This window comes from Puma concolor, chromosome E2 (assembly GCF_028749965.1).
Source record: "Puma concolor isolate L17-30 chromosome E2, mPumCon1.1.hap2, whole genome shotgun sequence".
Classification (NCBI taxonomy): domain Eukaryota; kingdom Metazoa; phylum Chordata; class Mammalia; order Carnivora; family Felidae; genus Puma; species Puma concolor.
In genome coordinates, this window is record NC_141681.1 from 61,993,844 (window position 1) to 62,000,133 (window position 6,290).

The 6,290-nt window shown below is 42.6% G+C and overlaps 1 long non-coding RNA gene across 1 annotated transcript in view; it reads left to right on the forward strand.

Moving 5' to 3' along the window:
* Positions 1-2,190: 2,190 nt before the first annotated feature.
* The window catches only part of LOC147573904 (uncharacterized), a 34,592-nt gene continuing 30,492 nt past the window's right edge, over positions 2,191-6,290 (forward strand). The window contains exon 1 of the long non-coding RNA XR_015244514.1: positions 2,191-2,462. This is a non-coding gene — a long non-coding RNA (uncharacterized LOC147573904). The remainder of the gene's footprint in view (positions 2,463-6,290) is intronic.

Consider the following 6,290-nt stretch of genomic DNA (forward strand, 5'->3'; position numbering starts at 1 on the left):
CAGCTAAAGTCACCAGCTGACATCTGGTCCTATACAGACGCTGTAGACCTCCAAATAAAATCAACAAATAAGAGAAGCAGCTGACATTGAAGCAGACTGCTTCCGTCCAAGATGCTGGATCAAGACTTCATACTTTAAGCATGAAATCTTTTATTCTTCACTTTTTTTCCTTTACTCTGGCATTGACCTGGAAAGATAACACGTTTATTAGTAACTCCCAGGCCACTGCTAAGGTTGGGGTAGGGTGACTTTTTCAGGCTTCTGGATTTGTCATCGAAGATACCAATCTTCCCATGAGACTAGAGACCTCCTAGTTCTCCCTGTGACCAATTACTCTTCTATTCTATTTGTAAATGCAAACTACAATCAACCCCCCTCCACCCCCTTAAGAAGTCTCTTACCAAATTCCACTTTTGTGTAAAGAAAAACCTATGCCTTGTTTTTACCTTCCTTCAATTATAACTGTATGTACCAAATTAGGCATAAATACTTTATATAAATCTTAGTATGTTTGTACCATCACCTTCCCTTGATTATCTATGTCAGATCTGCCCCTACTCACTAAAAGATCTCACCAGCAGTAAACATCCTTGCAAGGTATTTAGAAGGACTCACTCTTTTAGGCTAGATTTTCTTTCCATATGTGCTAAATGGCTCCTGGGGCATCTGGGTGGCTAGTCGGTTAAGCATCCAGCTCCTGATTTCAGCTCAGGTCATGATCTCACAGTTCATGGGTTCAAACCCCATATCGGGCTCTGCTCTGGCAGCATGGAGCCTGCTTGGGATTTTCTCTCTCTCTCTCTCTGCCCCTCCCCTGCTCACATTCTTTCCCTCTCTCTGTCTCTCTCTCAAAATAAATAAATAAATAAATAAACTTAAAAACCAAAAACAAAAACCTAAATGGCTCCTGGCTTGAATGGGTAGACACAGCAATCCCTACAAATGAATCCATGAACAGTACCACTTTTTTTCCCCAAATTTTTATCTAAATCCTAGTTAACATACACTGAAATATTGTTTCAGTAGAATTAACTGATCACTTACATACGACACCCAGTGCTCATCATAACAAGTGCCGTCCTTCATACCCATCACCCATCTAGCCCATCTCCCACCCACTGCAGTACACTTCAAAGAGAACAGTTTGTGCGCTGACAGGGTTTGTCTTTCCCTGTGAATGTTATCATTCTCCTTGGGCCTATGAACGCCTAGATAGCTAGCACACAGCAGGGCAATCCCTCTTAGGCTATCTAACTGCTTGTTTTCACAAGCAAACTAAGGCATCTTATTGATCAACTTCCTTGGCTTCACATTGTCAAGACAGACCTACAAGGAGGTATTCATGACTCAGGATTTGCTTCATTTGGCAGGGCCATACTTCCCTGGGTAGGAGTAAAAGTAAAGGCAAATGTGATCAGAAAGCCCTTATGTCTGGTAGATATTATAGAATTTGTGCTAAGACAATAGCTTCTGAAAAAGATCTTCAGACTCTCTAACCAAAGTTGTTCTTAATAATAAAAGAGCTCTGGGCGCCTGGGGGGCTCAGTCAGTTAAATGTCCAACTTCGGCTCAGGTCATGATCTTGCAGCTCATGAGTTTGAGCCCCACATCAGGCTCTGTGCTGACACAGAGCCTGGAGCCTGCTTCGGATTCTGTGTCTCCCCCTCCTCTCTCTCTCTGTCTCCTCCCTCACTCTCTCTCTCAAAAATAAACATTAACTTTTTTTTTTTTTTAATAGAAGAGCTCTTGATTATCTTCTACCTGAGCAAGGAGTTGTCTGTGCTGTGGCTAACACCACCTACTATAACTGGGTTAACACCTGCAGAAGTTGAACTCAATTAGTTAACTTCAAAGAACAAGCCACTTGGTGGCTTAAAAGGTGATTCCTTCCACAAGGCCTTCCTCTGACTTATTTTGGTTGGCTTGGTTTTAGGGACAGTGGCTCCAAAGTGCACTCCAAACAATGGGTATTAAACTGCGTACAATAATCTCGCTGATATGTTGTAGTCTCTCAAAATTATGCCTTCACCGCAGTTAACAAGAAGCAATTCTTCTCTCTAGGTTTCCAGGATCCCTTAGGGAGCCGCATTGCATTCTCTGGTCAGCATGGAGAAAATCTCTGCAGCGGTCTCCACGGGCCCCCAACTACATTACCCAGAAGACCGCGCGCGGAGTTGAGCCAACGGAAGCATTTCCGCTGAAATTCATCGCTTATGTCGGGACTTCCGGTCTCCTCCCAGTGGTGGCTGCTTTGCTGCTCTAGGGTGTGTTCCGATTCTCCAGCGCCAGGATGGGACCAAGGTGATAGAAGAGAAATGGGCGCGTGGCAGAGAGGCGGGTTCGCGACTCGGCGACGCCGCCCGGGCTGCGCACTCCGGGGCCGGGACAGGGACTGCCGGCCCGGGTGTCTGCTCCGCTCACAGAGTCCGATGGAGGCAGCCGCGCGCAGGGACCCGGCTTAGGTAAACGCGTGGCCCCCGGGTACTCCCCCTCCCCCCAGACCCTCCAGGCCCGAGCGCAGGGCGCCTGCTCGCGTCCTTGCGGCCCAGGTTCCGGTGTCCGGGCCGGGGAGGCGCTCTTGGGCGGGGGCCCCGTGTATGAGCTCCGGCGTCACGGAGTGCGGGAGAGGGTTACAGGGGGGCCGTCGCGTGAGGAATCGGGGGTGTAGGATCCACCCTCTGCCCTTGGGGAACAGAGGGTGTGCAGCGCAGTCACTGCTGTAGTGGCGGGCTGAGGTGTGGTACCTACGTCCCGAGGACGCTGAGACCAGTGAAAGATCGTGAACAGGAAGACTCAAGTCCAGCCTTCCAAAGCCGCTCAGAGACCCCACTGGCATGTTCTCAGGGCTGTGGTTCCCTGTTAGTCTAAATTCCATTTTCCCAGTCCTTGAGTTTGGAGATCATGGAGAAACCCAAAGCCCAGGGACTGAAATCCATGTCAGGTCTTGCAACCAGTGCAAACAGGTGTGGAGAGTACTATGGGAGATGTACCAAGATGTGTAAGTTCTCAGGTAAAACTGAGCTGGGGATGGTCAGGAAACCACTAGCCTTTCTTTTGTGTGCGAACAAAGAGCAGGAGTGCAGAAGTCACAACTGGAATGGCTACCTGAGAAGCTGTGTGTCTGTCTACTCTGGAAGTGGTAAGAGATATGGATCAGAGGATGGGTGGTAAGATATGTCTGGAATATTTAATGCTCTAAGGCTGAGGGCATATTTATGAATTATACTTAGAACAAATGACATTTCTATAGCCGAGAATCCTTTTAAAATCATATGAAATATTAACATGGAAATGCAATAAAGTAAAAAAAATCAATGGTAATCCTGTAGGAAGCTTTCTCCCATCTAAACATTTAGAGAAAATATCTTAATGAAATATAAATAAAAAATTGAAAAATAAATACTAAGAAATGTGACAAAAGAATTGAAAGAAATTGGGGCATCTGGGTGGCTCAGTCGGTTGAGCATCCTACAACGGCTCAGGTCATCTCATGGTTCGTGACTTAGAGCCCCCTCATTGGGCTCTGTGCTGACAGCTCAGAGCCTGGAGCCTGCTTTGGATTCAGTGTCTCCCTCTCTCTCTGCCCCTCCCTGCCTCATGCTCTATCACTCTCTCCCAAAAATAAACACTAAAAGCTTTTTTTAAAAAAATGGAAAGAAACCTAAAAACTTATGGGAATTGTGAAAAGCAGACCTAAATGAAAATAGATATAAGCCATTTTTGATATAGAAGATTAGATATTATAAATAAAATTACTAAAAGACAATTCAAACAAAAATGCTAATATTCCTGAGGTTATTAAGTAAAATTGGGAGCCCAGAAATAAACCCACACTTATCTGATTAATCTATGACAAAGGAGGCAAGAACGTAGTATGGGGAAAAGACAGTCTCTTCAATCAATGGTATTGAAAATGGACACCTGCATGCAAAATAATGAACCTGAACCACATTCTTTCACCATACAGAAACATAAACTCAAAATGGATTAAAGACCTAAACAGAAGACCTGAAATCATGAAACTACTAAAGGAAAACAGGCAGTAATCTCGTGTACATTGACCTCAGCAATACTTTTCTGAATATGTCTCTGTAGATGAGGAAAACAAAAGCAAAAATAAATAGGACTAAAACTAAAAACCTTTTGCATAGCAAAGGGAACCATCAACAAAAATGCAAAGGCAAGCTACTGAATCAGAAAAGACATTTGCTAATGATATATCCAATAAGGAGTTAATATCCAAAATTTGTAAAGAACTCACATACCTCAACACCAAAAAGCTCCAAATCAATTAAAAATTTCCAGAAGACCTGAATGGACAGTTTTCCAAGAAGACATACAGATGGCATGGGGCACCTGGATGGCTCAGTTGGTTAGGCATCTGACTACGGCTCGGGTCATGATCTCATGGTTTGTGACTTCGAGCCTCACGTTGGGCTCTGTGCTGACAGTGCAGAGCCTAGAGCCTGTTTTGGATTCTGCGTCTCCTCTCTTTCTGCCTTCCCTCCCTTGCTCGCACTCTCTCTCTCTCTCTCAAAAATAAATAAACAATAAAAAAAAATTTAAAAAGTAGACATACAGATGACAAACAGACACATGAAAAGATGCTCAATATCACTCATCATCGGGGAAATGCAAATCAAAACCACAATGAGACATCACCTCACACTAGTCAGAATGGCTAGTATCAAAAAGACAAGAAGCAAGTGTTGGTGAAGATATGGAGAAAAGGGAACGCTCATGCAGTTAATGGGAATGTAAGTCGGTGAAGCTACTCTGGAAAGCAATATGGAGGTTCCTTGAAAAACTAAAAATAGAACGATACAGTCCAATAGTTCCACTTCTGGATATTTACCTGAAGAAAACAAAAGCACTAATTCAAAAAGATTTGTGCACCCCTGCATTTATTGCAGCATCATTTACAATAGACAAGATATGGAAGTAACCAAAGTGTCCATTGATAGATGAATGGATAAAGATGTGGTATATGTACACAATGGACTATTACTCAGCCACAAAAAAAAAAAAAAAATGGAATCTTGCCATTCACGACAGTGTGTATGGATGTAGAGGGCATTATGCCAAGTGAAATAAGTCAAAGAAGGACAACTACCATATGATTTCACTTATGTGTGGGATCTAAAAAACAATACAACAAAGGAGAGAAACTGAATCATGGAAAACTAGTGGTTGCCAGGGAGGAAGGAGAAGAGGGATTTGCAAAATAGTTGAGGGGGATTGATTAGTACAAACTTCTCATTGTAAAATAAGGAAGTCAGAGACATGAAAATACAGCATGGGAAATACAGTCAATAATATTGTAATGACTTCGAATGGTGACAGATGATAACTACACTTATGGTGAGCGTTTCATGATGTATGTGTCAAATCACTATGTTGTACCTCTAAAACTAATATATTACATGTCAACTATACCTCAATTAAAAAAAATTTTTTTAATGTATTTTAATGGGTAATAAATGGGGGTACCTGGGTGGCTCAGTTGGCTAAGCGTCTGACTCTTGATTTCAGCTCAGGTCATGATCTCACCTCATGGTTGGTAGGTTCAAGCCCTGTGTCAGGCTTCAGGCTGACAGCACAGAACCTGCTTGGGGTGCCCTTCCCCTGCTTTCTCTCTCTCTCAAAATACATAAATAATAAATGTAACTTTATTGAGAAACCTTACATTTATATCTAGAAACTTATTCTAGAAGGAAAACCAGAATGGGTTAGTGGTACACAGTAGACAGCCTGGGAACACCTCTGACATCTACATACTGGTAAACGTTTAGAGACATACACGTATTAAATTTGATTATCAATTTGTAGAGAAAATAATCAAATAAATATTAAGATGGATTTTGCAAATGAGAAGGAAAAAATCTCAGTTTATATCTCAGTTCAAATAGAAAATTAACTGCACCAATCCTAACATGAAAACAAAAAGCCTAAGATTATTTAAAAATTTTTAAAACAAAACTGCACTTGAAATGTTCAAGTCATGGGGTGCCTGGGTGGCCAGTTGGTTAAGTGTCCGACTTAAGCTCAGTTCATGGTCTCACCGTTGGTGAGTTCAAGTCCCACGTCAGGCCCTGTGCTGACAGCTCAGAGGCTGGAGCCTGCTTTGGATTCTGTATCTCCCTCTGTCTCAGCCCCTCCCCTGCTCACACTCTGTCTCTCTCTAAAATAAATAAACATTAAAAAAAAATTGTTTTAAATGTCCAAGTCATTACAAAACAAGATCTCAATTTAAAGCCACAAAATATGCTTTTCACTTTTTAAAAATAAAA